Source organism: Gymnoscopelus braueri, assembly GCF_963280865.1.
Source record: "Gymnoscopelus braueri genome assembly, chromosome: 15".
In the NCBI taxonomy this organism is placed as follows: domain Eukaryota; kingdom Metazoa; phylum Chordata; class Actinopteri; order Myctophiformes; family Myctophidae; genus Gymnoscopelus; species Gymnoscopelus braueri.
The window spans coordinates 16,860,665-16,879,052 of record NC_137620.1 but is presented as its reverse complement, the minus strand read 5'-3'; positions in this window follow the sequence as shown (position 1 = coordinate 16,879,052).

Below are 18,388 nucleotides of genomic sequence, written 5' to 3'. Positions count from 1 at the left end.
GAAATTGGACATGCTAAGAACTTTGTGCATAAAGTGCAAATCCGCTCAGAGGTGAAACCTGTACAGCAAAAGTTTCGCCGTCTGCCGCTTTCAGTACGCGAGGCTGTCACCAAAGAACTGAATGAACTGGAAGAACAGGGAATCATTCAGAAAATTGATTCATCTGAGTGGGTGTCCCCCATTGTTGTTACCAGTAGAAAAAAATTGAAAGATCCGCATGTGCGTGGATATGAGAGAACCTAACAAAGCAGTGGTGCCTGACAGCCACCCCTTACCACTGATTGAAGACTTGCTGTCAGAGCTTCGTGGTTCTGTAATATATTCCACTCTGGACCTGAAAAGTGCCTACCATCAGCTGGAACTGCACAAGGAGAGCAGAGGGCTTACTGCTTTCATTACACATGAGGGTCTATTTCAGTACTGCAGAGTGCCTTATGGGCTAAGTTCCGCCCCTGCTGCATTTCAAAAAATGATGAAAAACATTCTCAGTGGACTGCAAGGCGTACAATGCTACTTAGATGACATCATTGTTTATGGATCTTCACAGGCCGCCCATGACACTAACCTGCAGGCCGTCCTACACTGCATTCAGGATGCAGGTTTGAAACTAAATACAGAAAAATGCCTTTTCCGGCAGACTACACTGGACTTTTTGGGGTTCAGGCTGTCACCTGATGGCTTGGAGCCTAAGGAATCTCATGTCACAGCAATACTAGATGCCCCTGCACCTGCTGATGCAGCTTCCCTGCGTTCATTCCTGGGTCTAAGTGCATGGTATACCAACTTTATGCCCAACTATGCCAGCGTGGTGGAACCTATGAGGTCCCTGCTGCGAAAGAACACTGAATTCACCTGGACTGAAGCAGCGCAAGGGAGCTTTGAACAAGTTAAGGGCATGATTGCTAAGGACCTGCACTACTGACGCTGTTTGACCCAAACAAACACACGGTGGTCTCAACCGATGCTTCTGATTATGGGCTTGGAGCCGTCCTGACTCAAGTGAGCAATGCTGGAGAAGAAGAAACAGTTGCTTTTGCCTCTCGCAGCCTATCTGATGCTGAAAAGAAATACTCAATTGTGGAGGCCCTGGCATGTGTGTGGGCTGCTGAGAAGTGGCGTGTGTGGCTCTGGGGAAGGAAGTTCCTGCTATGCACGGATCACCAAGCACTGACTACACTAGTCCTGACCACAAAAGGGAATAACCGGGCTGGTCTTCGCATAGCCAGGTGGTCTGCTCGTCTCATGGAGTTCGATTATGATGTTCAGTACAGGCCTGGATCACAGAATAATATTGCGGACTGCTTATCCAGGCTAGCACTGCCTGGAACTGGCGTGGACTACACAGAGACAGTGGAGTCAGTTGCAGCAATAATGACAGATACCGATGCGATTTCAATGGAAGATTTCAAAGCTGCATGCCACTCCTGCCCTGTTCTTGCCAAACTCTGCGCACAAATTCCCAAACCATGGCCGAGGAGTAGGACTGCTGTTGACCCTGAATTACAGCCATATTACATGATACGTAATGAACTGTCAATAGTGGATGACTGTATTGTCAGAGGTACTTACCGCCTTGTTGTACCAGAGTCTCTGCAGACACAACTGATTAACATTGCTCACGAGACCAACCAGGGAATTGTCCGCACTAAACAGCGTCTGAGAGAACTGTACTGGTGGCCTAAAATGGACGGACAGGTGGATGCTCTCATCAAGGAATGCACTACATGTAGACAAAATGATAAGTCAGCTGTGACCCACAATGCTCCACTACACCCTGTCCCACTACCTACTGCTGTCTGGGAGAAGGTTGGCATTGACATTGTTGGCCCCTTTGAAAATGCACCCAGAGAATGCAGGTTTGCAATTACGCTAGTGGATTACTACAGCAAATGGCCAGAAGTAGCTTTTGTCACACACGTTGATACTGCAACAATTATTCAGTTCCTGACAGCAATCTTTTCACGTGAAGGAAACGTAAGAGAAAGTGTGATGGTCCACAATTTACCTCTGCTGTGTTCAAGCACTTTCTAAAACAAAGAGAAATTGTGCACCTGAGAGCATCTGTGTACTATCCCCGTGCTAATGGAGAAGTTGAACGGTTCAACAGGGTACTGAAAGACTGTCTGCAGACTGCTTCAATACAAGGCATACCCTGGAAATCGTTCATACGATCCTTTCTTATGGATTACAGAGCAACCCCTCATGCAACCACTGGAGTCAGCCCATCATGTCTACTCCATGGAAGGCAAATGAGAACAAAACTGCAGATCTTGGATGTCATTCCTGCCACAGTGGATGAAGGTGCTGTAAGAGAAAGGGTGAAAGACAAACAGGACAAAGTGAAACAATACACAGATGTGAAGAGGAGTGCAAAGCACCAGCACTTCCACCCTGGAGATCAGGTTCGAGTCAGGAAGCCATGGAAAGTTAAAAAAGGAGTGCAAAAGTTCACAGAACCACGGACGGTGGTGAGACAGAAAAGTCCTCACACATACCTGCTGGATGATGGAAGGACCTGGAATGCATCACACCTGTCTGCACTACCGGTGTTAGACACTGAAATGGAAATGGACAGAGAACTGGGGAATCCCCAACCAGGGATTCATGCTCAATCAGAGACTGATGGACGATGCAGACCGTACAGGGATAGGAATTCCCCTGCTTGGACTATGTTTTGGGCTAGACCTACAGGGGTCAGAACCGGCCTACATAAGCTAAGGACACTGATTCACAAAATAATAAGAAATAAATAAATACAAAATATTGTACATTGTAATCCTGTTGTTGTGATTCCTTACCTGCTGATACATACTTAAGCCTACTGTTGATTTATTTTGGCTTTTAAGTTATCTGCATAGACAGTGTTACGCTCAGTACAGCATGGACAATGTTTATTGTAAAGGAAGTCAATTGAAAATATTTGTTATGTAAGCTTTGGCTTTATTGAAAGGGGGAGATGTTGTGTTCATAGTATACTTGTATGCACTACAGACTTAGTTAAAGCATCCAGCCGCTAGAGGGTGGTAGAGTGTTAGAAGTGAGGAGAAGGAGGAAGTGAACATGCTGCTCTGTTGTATACATGTGAGAGAGAAGTAAAGAGACGGTCCCCTGAATACCTTGTCTTTGTGATTACTCTTTGCACTAACATAACAAAAAGTTTAAAAAAATATATATATAAAAATATATATATAGATGAGGGACCCCCTGGGGGTCCCCGGACCCCCTGGGAGTGTTGGGACCCCTACGGACCCCCGTGAAACATGGCGGACCCCTTCGGCTGTTTTTTTTTTTTCATGAAGGTGGTTGCTTGTTTCTGGCGCACATCTGGCAACACTGACCTGCTTGTCTTTTGCCGACGTGGCAACCCAGCCCAGATGCCGAGTTGTCTGTTGTGAATGACGGACACATTACCGTGAGTGAGGTGTAATAGAGACATGACTTAAGTGAAATCAACGGCGTGGTTCGAACAAAAAGGTAAGCAAGAGGGGGGGGGGGTGAAGCGAAGGACGCGCTTCTGTTGTTGTTGTGGCGATGCAGAGATTCAACCTGCGCTGCTTGGTTTTATGCTTTATCCAACATGACAGCCATGTAAACAAACAACCAATGCCATTTACAACTAAACGTTGCTGTCAAGAATGTTTTTGAAAACATTTGAAGTGAGAAATAGACGATGCAATAACCGAAAAGTGATTCTATTTGATCCACTACACTTCCTTGTTTAACGCTCGCCCCAAAACACAGTCGCCCCGGGGCAAATCCGGCGGTATTACAGGCAAATCGGCAGTATATAGAATGGGGGGCGAGTGTGTTTTGTGGCGAGTTTTTTTTTATTTTGTCATTTTTTTTCCGAGGCAAACTTGTCCGCCCAGCCCAATATTTATGGAATACTTTCATTGCCGTAAGCAAGGAAATACTTCGTTTTATTGTTACTTTTGGGTACATTTATTTATGTATTTATTAAGTAGCCGTGTAATAAGCGGGATAATGGTAGTTAATCGCCCTGAAGGGCTTTAAATTCAATAATGACTACCTCCCCATGCATTATCCCTTGCATACTTTTGCGAGCGAAGAGCGCTGATTTCAATGGCCGCCGCTTCGTGTTGTTTCGGCTGTGGCCGTCGGCGTTCGGTTGTGCTGGCGGTAAACGGTGCGAAAGTGTATCCCCGTCCGGTGTGGTCGTAATGTGGTGAGTAGAATGAATTATGTTGCGAGGTGGAAAATGTGTAGTGAGCAATGAGAAGTACCCTACGCCACCCGTAAATTCAGCGCGGACGTTGTGGCTGGTGTCGTGGTGACAGGTCATATTTCGTTGTTGTGTTTAGTCGAAATCAATGGAGTGGGTGTGGCGTCAGCGGCGGAAGTCAATCTCCCCTTTATATAAGTAGATATATCTGTATATATATATATATATATATATATATATATATATACACACACATACACACACACACACACACACACACACACACACACACACACACACACACACACACACACACACACACATTTGTGAAATGTGTCCTCTGCATTTACCCATCCTATAACTATAGGAGCAGTGAGCAGCCATTCTACGACGCTTGGGGAGCAGTTAGGGGTTAAGAGTCTTGCTCAGGGACACACATGGACACATTGCTGGAATGGAACCTGCTACAACTACTGTAGAGCCTCTGGCTGCCCAGCCGGGCTCTCTAACCACTCAGCTATGGCCGCCCCCAGTGAGAGTGAATAGTGAGAGTGTTGTATACAGTAGGTGGTACAGACCCTCAGGTTGTCTATAGGGGTGATACATGTGGAGGTCAGATGGTCTGTTCAGGTTGCTGATGAGACTGGTCTTGTTGGTTCCGTGAGTCTTGTTGGCTCTGTAGATGGAGCCACTGGTCTCCCTGGTGCTGGGATTAATCTCTAACCAGTAGATGTGATCCTCAAACAGAGTAATAGCAAGGATCCAGGAGGGGCCGATGTCCTTACTCACAACTACAGACACACAAAACCAAGAGTCACAATATTATAAAATGCATGAACAAAGTATTATAAAGAATATTATAACAAGAGTTCAAATGCATCAATAAAGTTTACAAAAGTAAACAATATTCTCACTGTACGTGTACGTGTACGTGTACGTGTACGTGTACGTGTACGTGTACGTGTACGTGTACGTGTGTGTGTGTGTGTGTGTGTGTGTGTGTGTGTTTGTGTGCGTGCGTGTGTGTACATGTGTGTACGTGTGTGTGTACGTGTGTACGTTTGTGTGTGTACGTGTGTGTGTGTGTGTGTGTGTGTGTGTGTGTGTGTGTGTGTGTGTGTGTGTGTGTGTGTGTGTGTGTGTGTGTGTGTGTGTGTGTGTGTGTGTTACCTTTGTGTCTGTTGGTTCCATCCAGGTTGGCAAACTCAATGTGTTCCTCGTTGTCGCTCCAGTAGATGTGATCGCTGATGTAGTCTAACGCCAGGCCGCTGGGCTTGTAGATCTTATCCTTCACGATGATGCTCCTGTTGGTGCCGTCCATCCCCATCCTCTCTATGTGGCGGTTGTTCTCACCTATGTCTGACCAGTACAAGTACCTGTCAGGGAGACACTGAGTCAGAGTCACTGTTTGACATCTTTACTGACAATGTAACATGTTGTTGTTGTCGGGCAGAAACCTTGTATCTCCATATTTAAACTTTTTATGTTTAGTTTTTTCATTGATCAATGTCCTACTTAATTATACAAGAGTGTCGAACAAAAGTAGTGAAGATAGCCGATCTACAAGCTCACGACGTGTCACAATGTAACACATTGTGAGCCCATATATGGAGATCTCTGTATCTGTCAGTCCTTGTCCCTTTTATTCCCATACAGTAGGAGATCACTGATGTCATCAGTATATGCCCGTTTACAGTAGGTGGCCAGTGACTTTGACCAGTTTCACTTTCAAAACCTTTGCATCATGCATGTCACACAAACAGAATCCAGCACACAACACCAATGGTTTTTGATCATGTGGATTGTGGAAGTTAAATGGTGGATTTGTGGATAGGACTCTATGAACAAACTTGTTATATCAACAAAACGCATCACATTCTGTTTGTGTGACATGCATGATGCAAAGGTTTTGAAAGTGAAACTGGCTAAAGTCACTGGCCACCTACTGTATGGGTATGGGTATGTCCCCTTTTGTGCCCATATATGGAGCTGACTGACTTGTTTGTGCCTGATGCCATGACACAACTTTGAGGTTAGACAACACACTCCATATTTGGGCGTAGATGCAGTATATGGGCGTATATCCTTATACTGTATGGTTATGGCTGAGTCATGGTGACATGAGCGTGAGGACATGGCTCTAGTTTTCTTATAAACAATGTTACTCACCACTGACACGATGTAGTGACTGTATACAATCCATATCCATGGTAACAACAAACCATGGTCTTCATTCAGTTACTTTCACTTTCAGCTTTTTGTTGCCATGTCTGCTTTTTATTTAGCGACTTTTGGTCTTGTTTGGCGCTTGTTTTGGGCTTGTTTTCATAGACCTGGCTGCTTATTTCTCTCGCAAAATCTGGCAACACTGGCTGCCTGCAAACTGTGCAAAGCAACATGCAATAGGTGGCTAATTTGCCTTATGTAAAATGACGTGATATTAAAATACTACAAACGCACGCACGGCGAGATTTCGTGCTTTTTAAAAGCTATAATAGGCCTATAGATAGATATCATTAATTTAATTCACGCATTATTTCACCCGCGGTTTATCCAATATTAATTAATAATTATATTTGATTGACCCAAATCCACCCAAACTGCGGTTACCCGCGGTCCGTGGGTAAAACCGCAATCCACATATCTCTAGAGCAGCGCTACTCAACCCGCGGCCCCCCGCGGGCCGCATGCGGCCCGATCGCAGCGTCTTGGCGGCCCCCTCATGGTCAAAAAAAATGTTTTTTTTTTTTTTAAGCACAGGATAAAAATATACATTTCCGTTCAAATATATGGGTTGCTAAAACATTTTTCAAAAACAAACAGACAGACATACATACAGGTGCGTCAATTGTTACAGGTATAATGCATAGTTTTCTATGCATTTCGGGTTTTAGGGGGGGTTTGACCCCCACATTTTTCCTTTGCCGCGCGCCCAGGATAGGTGTCCCTTATTTCAATCTCTGGGAGTTGGCAACCCTAACCTTGCCATACCTTAGCTTTTGCTGAACTGATGCCACTGGACATACACACAAAATAAACTGGTACAGTGAAAAGAATATGATGTCAAAATGTACATTTTCTTGTGTGTTACAAAATCGAAAAATCCAAAATAGGACCGTCATTTTTATGGCGGCCCCTTGGACTTTTGGTATTTTGCTGAGTGGCCCCTGAGCCATCTTAAGTTGAGTAGCCCTGCTCTAGAGTGTGTGTGTGTGTGTGTGTGTGTGTGTGTGTGTGTGTGTGTGTGTGTGTGTGTGTGTGTGTGTGTGTGTGTGTGTGTGTGTGTGTGTGTGATGCAAGTACATAACAAGTTACATGAAACTATTTAAATTGTCCTCATGAGGTTAACTCTACCCTTCTTATTCTACTACAAAAATAAAACTATCTATTTAGTGACTTTTTAACATCAATTTAGGTACAGAATATGACGCAATGTCATCGGTTGTATTTTTAGATGTAATTCAGTGTTCTTGTATCCGTGGTGTTTCACAGGATGGTTGATACATTCAGTGTGAGGTTCGTGATGTCACCACAGTGTGAGGTTCATGATGTCACCACAGTGTGAGGTTCATGTCACCACAGTGTGAGATTCATGATGTCACCACAGTGTGAGGTTCATGATGTCACCACAGTGTGAGGTTCATGATGTCACCACAGTGTTGAGGTTCATGATGTTAGCACAGTGTGAGGTTCATGATGTCACCACAGTGTGAGGTTCATGATGTCACCACAGTGTGAGGTTCATGATGTCACCACAGTGTGAGGTTCATGTCACCACAGTGTGAGGTTCATGATGTCACCACAGTGTGAGGTTCATGATGTCACCACAGTGTGAGGTTCATGATGTCACCACAGTGTTGAGGTTCATGATGTCAGCACAGTGTGAGGTTCATGATGTCACCACAGTGTGAGGTTCATGATGTCACCACAGTGTGAGGTTCATGTAACCACAGTGTGAGGTTCATGATGTCACCACAGTGTGAGGTTCATGATGTCAGCACAGTGCTCTTACCCGTAGCGTATATCCACAGCCATGGAGTATGGCTCCTTCAGGCCGGTGTTGACCAGGACTGTTCCGTACGACCCGTTTAGTTTGGACACCTCTATGGTGTCCCTGTCCCTGTCACACCAGTACAGGTTTCCTGCCACCCAATCAACAGCCAGACTGGTTGGAGAGCTGATCAACGTGTTGTGAAGGACCTGTCAATCAACCATACATGTACTCATTTGTATGCAATTATTACAATAATTTCTTATAGGGTAGAGTATTTTCATACATTTTTCACAAACATTCTATATTTTGAATGTTTCAAAAATAGCTGATCTACAACCTCACCACACGTCGCTTTTTGACGCATTGGGAGCTTGTCGATCTGCTATTTTCACAATTTAAATTTGTCAATTTGTCAGGGGGGGGGGGGGGGGCAGCCAGATGCTGTGTCTATTTTGGGGTCCTTGTCATGTAACAGTTTGTGAAGCCCTGGTGTAGAGGGACAGGAAACCAAGGACAGAAAGAGGTGAAACATGTGAGACAAGACCAGGAGTCAGATTCAAACTCACATCCTCACATGGTCTGTACACTAACTGACTGAAACACTAGACAAAATGTTTTCTGGTTTTATATATAACACTGGCGTCACAAAGTATTTTAAATACAATAAATATTCTGCATTACATGTGTTATATAAGTAATTTGAATTCAGTTTCTCTTCCCTGTCATTCATCCTCATCGTTGTCATTGTCACGCTGACCTGGACGTCACTGCCATTGATGTTCATGCGACTGATCATGGAGAGGTCCTTTTCTATCCAGTAGATCATCTGCTGCTGATAGTCAAAGTCCAGAGCCCTCACCTCCTTCAAGTCCTGTCACACCACATCAGTTGTGTTAGTCTCAGACAGGAATACATTCCAGCCTGTCAAAAGCAGTGTGTGTAGAATATTGTATAGGATTACATAGGATGTGTTGTTATGTCTAATGGTTTTCACCTGTTTGAGCTCTGTGGAGCTGGAGCCGTCCAAGTTGATCTTCATCAGGTTGGAGATGGTGGCTACGATGAGGAAGGGCTCCACCTCTGGAGAAAGTGAGACATTACATTTGAGTTGGTTTACCTTTAAAAATATACAATAACCGGAAAAGCATCCGTTTCATTTGGATTTTAGTGTTGGCTATTCAAACAATAGCAGATCTACAAGCTCACAGTGCGTCACTTCATACCGCACTGCGAGCTTGTAGATCTGCTATTTTTGAAAAGGTTTGAATGTTTTGAATAATTCAGATTTATTTTAACCCAAATCTTCTCTTCTGGGGTCCCTGGCAAAAAAAACTTTTTCAGATGGGGGTCCGCATCCAAGTACATATCATTTTGGTACATATTGATCCATAAATAACCTTATAAATGTAAACTCATTGATCACCATGTTTAAAAAGGTTGGGATGTGTTTCCTCTCTTTGTCAAACACACCACTGACACAGTGAAGCTGCTGTATTTACTGACTCACCTTTTATTCACTTTAAATACAAATACATACATATTTCACTGGTTCAAATATGAGAGTTTTAGAGGGATGTTTTAAAGGGGCTGTGATTTAATTAAAGACAGACAGACAGACAGACAGTCTTACCTGTTGTGTTGTGTATTGGTTCAGCCTGGAGAGCTGAGGAGAAGCATAAAAAAAAAGAGCTTCAGTGTAACAGCTGGTTGGTTGTTGTGGTTTATCAGTTGAAATACAGGACAAGATGCCCTTTGTCTCTCCTGTTTGCTGCTATTTATTAGACATTCACAGGGTGGGAATGAATGAGGAACTATCATTTATATCAGAAAAATACAGAATAAATGACAATCAATAGTTTGTTGTAAACTAACAGGTTGGTTGTCATTCAGTGATTTGGTCACACAGACCTTCATCACTAACAAACTAATATAATTATCCTTCAAACTCAGTTGGCTGTGGAACACACCTGACAAGTTGTCCAATAACATGAGAGAAGTTTTCAGGGGGTCAAGTGGCCTCAAGAAAAGGACATTTGTGCTGCAGAGCTCCCTGTGAGAGCTAAGAGTGACTACAAAGTTAACTTTGATGTCATCCTAGAGTTCAACACTCACTGATGAAGACAATGAGCAAGATCATTATAACATACATACATAATATAACATGTATGGATGTTATATTATGTATTCACAGCAATCAGACGATGCGTTCATTTTGTGCAATCTTCTGTGTGCCAATCCTACAAACTTTGGAAGCCAATCGTAGCCAATCCATCATTTGTACCGATTTAACTGAGGTTTATACAAAATACAAGTACTGTATATCAGAAGATATGGTTTACAAAAATCGGCCTCCTGGTGGCGCTATAACAGGCCGACGTGAATTTGGGGCAGAGGTTCTTCTTTGGCCTCCAGGAAGTGACAGTGTGTGTGCAAAGTTTCACGCCAATCGGTCCAACAGTGCCGGAGATTAGCTGCTCACAGACACACGGATGGACAGGGGTGAAATCGTAGTCTCCGGCCTTCAGCCATGCGTCCTGGCGGAGATAATACATGGAACCTCACTGCTTTCTCAGAACATCAACAGCACCACTGCTGCTGTGATTCACTGTTAGTGTCTCATTCACCTCCTAAACCCCCTCACAGCACCAGTATACACATTCACCGCCCCCCCCCCCCCCCCCCAGAGGCAAAGCGTCATGAGGGCCAGTGGGGCCACGGCCCGGTCAGTAAAGCTAACTCTCCACCAGACCGACTTTTGGCCAACTTGGCGTCGGGAAGCGTTCGATATTGTCGTCCAGTCGGTTAGGGGTCCGTCGGGTGGTCCGTCGGCACCTTTTCGGCCGACCCAGAGCCGACCGAACATGTTCAGTTCTTTGGCCGACTGGGGCCCGACTGGGAGTAGCTATGTAGCAGAGAAGAAGTGACAACAACACCCCAGCGAGGGCTGTCGGTGTTGCCAGATTATGTGAGAGAAACAAGCGACCATGTCTATGAAAACCTACATTCACTGTTTCTCGTTGTCGCTAAGATTCAATTAGTATAAACATTTTAATTGGGTTTCATATACTCTTAATATATAGTTTTTTCAAATTAGATTTGGCCTTATAGATCGAAATGTGCTCAGTTTTGGCTATTTTCTGGGTGTTAATTTCAATAAATTAATTAATGTATTTATTTTTTATTATTCGAATAACCGTTTTCAAAAATGTTGTGTACACGTCAGCAGTGGTGGAAAAAGTACTCAAATGTTTTACTTGAGTAAAAGTATAGATGCAATAGATGTACTCTGAGTCTGTTACAAGTAAAAGTCTGGAATTCAACATTTACTTGAGTAAAAGTACTAAAGTATTGGTATAAAAATGTACTTAAAGTACCAAAAGTAAAAGTACTAAGATCTCAGCAGATCTACAAGCTCAGAACGCGTGCATCGCAACACGTGAGCTTGTAGATCTGCTATTTTCAAATAGCTTATAGGTATAAAATAGGGCTAAAGTGGTTAATGTATGTTTTATAATAATTTATATCTGCAAAGTAACTAGTAACTAAACATTTCAAATAATTGTTGTGGAGTAAAAGTATAGACAATTGTAAATACTCCAGTAAAGTAAAAGTACCTAAAAAACAAGTACAGTACTTGAGTAAATTTACTAGTTACTTTACACCACTGCACGTCAGTGAAGAAAAAAAGAAAACACGCTGGGAACATCAGGGAAACAAGCCCAAAGTCGTTTATAATAAGCAGACCTGGCAACGCTGGCAGGCTATGCTGAAAGTAATCTCTCAAGAACAGCAGAGGGCGCTGTTTTTCCTTTTCTTTTGGCGATTTGGCAGCCAACTGACAGACTAAATGCCAACTTTTGCCAACCAAATACCAGTCTGTTGCAGTCTGAAGTAGTCTGAAATAGTCTGAACTAGTCTGTTTGATGGAGAGTCACCTTAAAGGTAGGGTAAGTGATATTTCTTGGTTAAAACAAAATGTATTTTGTTAAAAGGTTAAAATACTATATTCTGATAGTAATCATTGCTATAGAGTGTTTTCTCAGTAACGGATGTCTCCCTGTCTCTCCAGCTCTTTAATAAACAGAAAATACATTTTTCGGTAGGTGTCAAAATCTCAGCCAATCAGGAGAAAGTACCCATTTTTAAGCTTAATTTGTATAGTGTTCCAGTTCAAATTTTGTCTGCTCATTTCTTAGTGTCATCACTTCCAATTTCACTTGTTTAATCTATATCCTGATTGTGTTCTCTATCCTGATTGGATAAAATTGGAAATGAAACTGAAACTGAAACGAAAATGCATTTTCTGTTTAATAAAGAGGTGGAGAGACAAGGAGACTCCTAATACTGAACAAACTCTATAGCAATGAGTACTATCAGAATATAGAGCTATTTAACACTTATTTTAACCAATGCAAATCACTTACCCTACCTTTAAAGACCCTGCCTGCCCCGGCTAGCTGCTCAAACTCCTGGGCAAGATTCGTCAGAAAAAATAATTCTGCTCCGACAACAATAGATACATTACTGCAGTAACGTGACCGGTGGCTCATGTTACTGCAGTGATACATTGGCTGCCCCATTCATACCGTTTACAAAGCTAAAAGCTGCCTACTCCTGCATATCAATGGTCCAAGTGTGACCTGTTAAGTACCGTAGTCTGTAGGAGACATATAGGCTACTGTCAGATCATGTCCTAAGGAATCCAAAAGAGAGATCCTGGGATTCATGAATTAAATTACAGAGGTGAGTAACTAAGTACATGTCCTCAAGTGCTGTACTTACTGTAGGTACAATTTTGAGGCATTTGTACTTTACTCAAGTATTTCATTTCCATTTTGATGCAAATACTGTTATACTTTTACTCAAGTACATTTTGAATTCCGGACTTTTAATTGTAACAGAGTATTTCTACATTGCAGTATTGATACTTTTACTTTAAGTAAAACATTTCAGTATGTTTTCCACCACTGAGGGATGGTAGAGTGTGTTATTAATGTTGCTTTATGGTCGTTTAATTAATTAATTAATTTAAAAAAATTGCGCGTGCTCGGTCAACATTAAAGTCCACGCAACGCCAGTGCCCCCCCCCCCCCCACCCACCCACCTAAAAAAACTAAACAACAATGAATCAATAAATAAGATAAACCCGGTAACTACAACGCAGCAGCAGCAGCCATTGAGCTGGACATACTGTATGATGTTGACTATAAAGGAAAGAAGAACAACATTGGATTTTCTGTGGTCTGGGGTTTTCTGAATAATTAGGCTGAAAAGTAATCTGTGATTGGCCCCTTGACTTTGACGTCACAGTCCATTAATCCCACCCCCTCTCCTCTCCTCTCCTCTCCGCCCTCCCCACCCCTATCCATTCCTTTGGGGGGGAAGGAGCAGAGGCGATGATTGACAGTCAAAATCCCTCAAAAGCAACACCCGCAGGCAAAGATTTATTTTTCTTCTTCACTGGAGTGGATTTTTCAGTTAAAACTTTTGATACACATTTGAAGGACCATGATATGCCTCAGGAACTAAAACGAGAACCCGAGGATTTCTCTTTTAAAGCAGTTGCCTACATTTTCCCTTCTTTTATCAATCCCAATTTTTGCAGTTCCAAATCCAGTCTCATTTGTTCCTTTTTGTATTTCATTTTTTTCCAAATCCTTCTCATGTTCTATTTTTAACATTAACAGCTCCTTTTGTTGTTCAAATGTTAACCCAGCCACCCCAGCCATCGCGCTTGCACCACCCTTACTTCCCTCCTTCACCAGCACCCCAGAATCTTCCAAGTTAGCCCGTATGATACTTTTAATGGTTTATTTAAGGCCAAGAGGCTGTCACATATTAGACTCCATACTAAGCTGTGTATAAATATATCTGACCCTTGACCCCTCTGTGCACCATGACACACACACACACACACACACACACACACACACACACACACACACACACACACACACACACACACACACACACACACACACACACACACACACACACACACACACACACACACAAAGACTGTACACATTGTTCTCTTAGCTCTCTATGTGATTTCTTGCCTTGTTCATTGACTAGAGTTCATGTTTACTCTGCTTATTTAAATCTTGTTTGTCTAAGTCACTCTGGATCTGCTAAATGTAGAATGTAGAACATGTAGAATTATAGTTTTCTTGTTGCCTGAGAGGCTGTTTTGTATTTCTTTTTTATTATATTGCATTATTATTATTTTCATTTTTTTTACTTTGTTGCCTAATTTTAATCTTTTTTAATTTATGTTCAAAATAAAGATTTCATTCATTCATGAAATGCCTTGTACATTTTTGATACGACACAGAACATTTTAAGAATTGAGGAGCTGATCACCATTTAAATGTCAGTGGTTGTAACAACATAATCAAACTGGAAAATAACACGTTAGTTGCAACACTGATAATAAAGCATGAATAATGAGGTTATATTTCTGTCTCAACTCACAGCAGTCTGCAGGTTCGTCTGACCGGTCTCCACAGTCATCTACTGTGTCACATTTCCACGACAACTGAATGCATTTAAAGGTCTTACAAATAAACTGATGGGGAGACAGAGAATTATGTTTAGAATCAGTAATGTATCAAAAGCAGACATGAGACATAAAGTCATACAGCGTAACACAAGTGAAGGCGAGGTCAATCACCTGGCTGGCGGTGCAGTTGGACATGCACTGCTTGCCATCAGCTGCCAAGTAGAAGTGGGTGGGACAGGAACACTTGTAGCCTCCTCCAGGTGAGAGCAGACACAGGTTACTGCAGTCTCCATTGTTGGTCTGACACGGGTGACCGGCCACTGCAGGGTGGAGAAAACATGCACACATGGAACAAACATGAGAACACATACCTATATGTTAGAATAAAGCAATAAGCCACACCAGGCTGTGGTTTAAAGGAGTAGTTCACCCAAAAAATGACTTATTTTCTATCAATTGCACACACCATGAAGCCTTGAATTCATGGATATTCTTTTGTTTTAGTCACATTCCTAAGCCAATAATTTGATTCTCGTCTCCTACCGGCTAATGTATCCGGTAGGAGAAATAAAGTAGATTTTTTGTGTCTCCTACCGGAAAAATAGCCTGGTAAACCCTCCCTCCAGAAATCTCATTTGTAATTTATTTCAGGAGTGAGTCTGGCATGATCGCCCATTCTGCAATATTGGCTGTGGGCTGGAGTTGGGCGGGAGTAATACCGTTGACTGACAACCCCTTCAGCCAATCAGCAGTGCATTTTTACCACCTCCAGACTAATGTGACGCAACAGGACTTTTGAGATGGCCATGCCCAAAATAGGTTGCCTTATTCGGATACATGCGTGTCACTGCCCGCCCCTGCCGGTTCTTTGAATTTTTATTTTTAAATAGGCTCTGTCATGATTAATTGACCACATACATGAAGTTAAACAACAAAATTCTATCCAAACGATATCTTAAAAGTAAATTCCGTGCCTCAAAAAAGAAGTCTGAGAGCGTTTTAAAACCGAAAGTAAAAAGTAGAAACTGCCCACAGAAAACAATGGCTGCCGTTCGTGTTTGGTCGGCTGCACTCAGGCTGCACTCGGGTCCATTCGGGCTCACTCGAACTCGCCACCTGATTGGCCAACTTTTGCTGTCAATCACAGAACGATGAGCGACGACGCTGATAGGCTCGTTCATTTGGTGAACGGGCTAGAAACGCCCAGACAAGCCTTCAGGCCAGACTCCTTCCTGAAATCAAATGGAAATGAGATTTTCCGGAGGGAGGGGCTTTACCAGGCTACCGGAAATACACCCAGTCATCAAATTATTGGCTTAGGAATGTGACAAAAAACTAAAAGAAATCCATGAATTCAATGCTTTATGGGGTGTGCAATTGATAGAAAATAAGTCATTCTTTGGGTGAACTACTCCTTTAATGTGAGTTTAGAGCAGCTATGAGGTGTTGTTAGGAACGATGCAGAGCAGTGTGACTGCAACCCTCTAACTGTTCTACAATCACTGTAAACCACCACCTCACATGAATAATTGATTTTATAAAACACCAAATATGGCAACATGACAATCATAGACAACACAATTAAAACTGTATTTATTATCAATTTCAGAATACAAAAATGTAGTCCCTGTCTGTCTGTAAACAACTAGAAGGTTGCAGTGTAAATGCTCATCTTACCATAGTATAGGAAAAACTAAATCACAAACAGTAATTCCATGGAAAGTTATGGTGAATATTGTAAACAAGATGTTGGAGCAGTGATACACATACATGTGATCCATATGTGTGGTTATCGAGTATTTTACAATGCTCAGCCAATCAGAATCAAGCAACAGAACTATCTATCTATCTATCTATCTATCTATCTATCTATCTATCTATCTATCTATCTATCTATCTATCTATCTATCTATCTCTATATATATATATATATATATATATATATATATACATATCTATATATATATATATATATATACATACATACAGTGGTAGCCAGTTGGTTTCGTCCCCATTTTCAAAACAGTACCCAAGGGTGCCTTTCTCGGCCACACCCCCAGATTCTCAGCTGCGCCCCCTAGATGTATTTTATTTTATTTCAATGTGCAGTGTGGCCATTCAGCCACAGGGTGGCGCGTTCACAGTGAGCAGCATAGGCATAGATTATCTCCTGTGTCATTTTTGGGAAATGTCCCATTTCACAAGTTCAAAATGTACAAAAAATCCTTTGAAAATAGCCGATCTCACTGTGAGCTTGTAGATCTGCTATTTTCAATCTGCTGAAATATATATAGGGCTGAAGTGGTTAGTGTGTTTTGTAATTGTAATCAAAATCTAGTCACTAGTAACCAAAAGGTTTCATTTAATTGTAGTGGAGTAAAAGTACAATATTTTCCTATGAGATGTAGTGGAGTAGAAGTAAAAGTATTGAATATTGAAAATACTCCAGTAAAACAAAAGTACCTCAAAATTGCACTTAAAGGGTAAGACCACTTTAGTAGAGGTTTGGGTTGTGTAGTTACCTTGCCATGATGTAACTCCAAAGGTGGGCAAGAAATCAAAAATAATTGCTCCATTGATTAGAAATTGATAATTCAAAATATGCTCCTCATTGACTTACATTGTACGGTAAAACAGCTCTCAAAGTCACTCTTTTAGCACATAAATGAACCCAAACATAGCTGATTCAGACAATATAGAGCATCACCAATGCTTTTTTTAATAAAAATGTCAACTTCCTGTTGATTTTACTATTTGAAGATCTGGATCCGGATCCGCCGATCCAGTCCGGGTTTTCTACTTATTAAAAATGGCAAAATCAACAGGAAGTTGACATTTTTATTTAAAAAAAAAAACAGTACTGGGTTTGGTGATGTTCTATATTGTCTGAATCAACTTTGTTTGTGTTCGTTTTTGTGCTAAAAGAGTGACTTTGAGAGCAGTTTTACCGTACAATGTAAGTCAATGAGGAGCATATTTTGAATTATCAATTTCTAATCAATGGAACAATTATTTTTTATTTCTTACCCACCTTTGGAGTTACATCATGGCAAGGTAACTACACAACCCAAAACTCTACCAAAGTGGTCTTGCCCTTTAAGCACAGTACTTGAGTAAATGTACTTAGTTACTTTCCAACACTGGGGGAGACACAGGAGATTTGTTTTCAAAAATAGCAGATGTACAAGCTCGCATTGTGGCACAAAGTGGCGTTCTGTGAGCTCGTAGATCTGCTATCTTTTGTATATTTCAGCCTGTGTATTGTATGTGTAATTATTAAATATTTTCCCCAACTAATGATTAGTAATAATGGCCTACTGGTTAAGACCTAGAGCCATTGATTTTGGACTCCGGGTTCGATTCCAGCATTAAGCAGCATGTGCAATTTAGCTTTTTTGCAATTTTACGTCTCTGTCATTTTAAATCTCTTTGGCTATTCAAAAATAGCAACTCTACAAGCTCATAGCTCGAGTGCCACGCTATGACCTTGTAGATCTGCTGTTTTTTTAAAAGTGTGTGTGTATTTGTGTTTGTGGAACAAGTCCATTCATAATCTCGTAAGCGATCACGCTTATAGGCATTAGAGAGAGCGCAAGAGAGATCTGTAGTATTTATTTGTTGCTGTCTGAGAAAATGAACAACTGACTGACCACAAGCAGGCGGGTAGATAGCCTATTCACAGGCTATTTTCAAATGGCCTGCTGTCCTC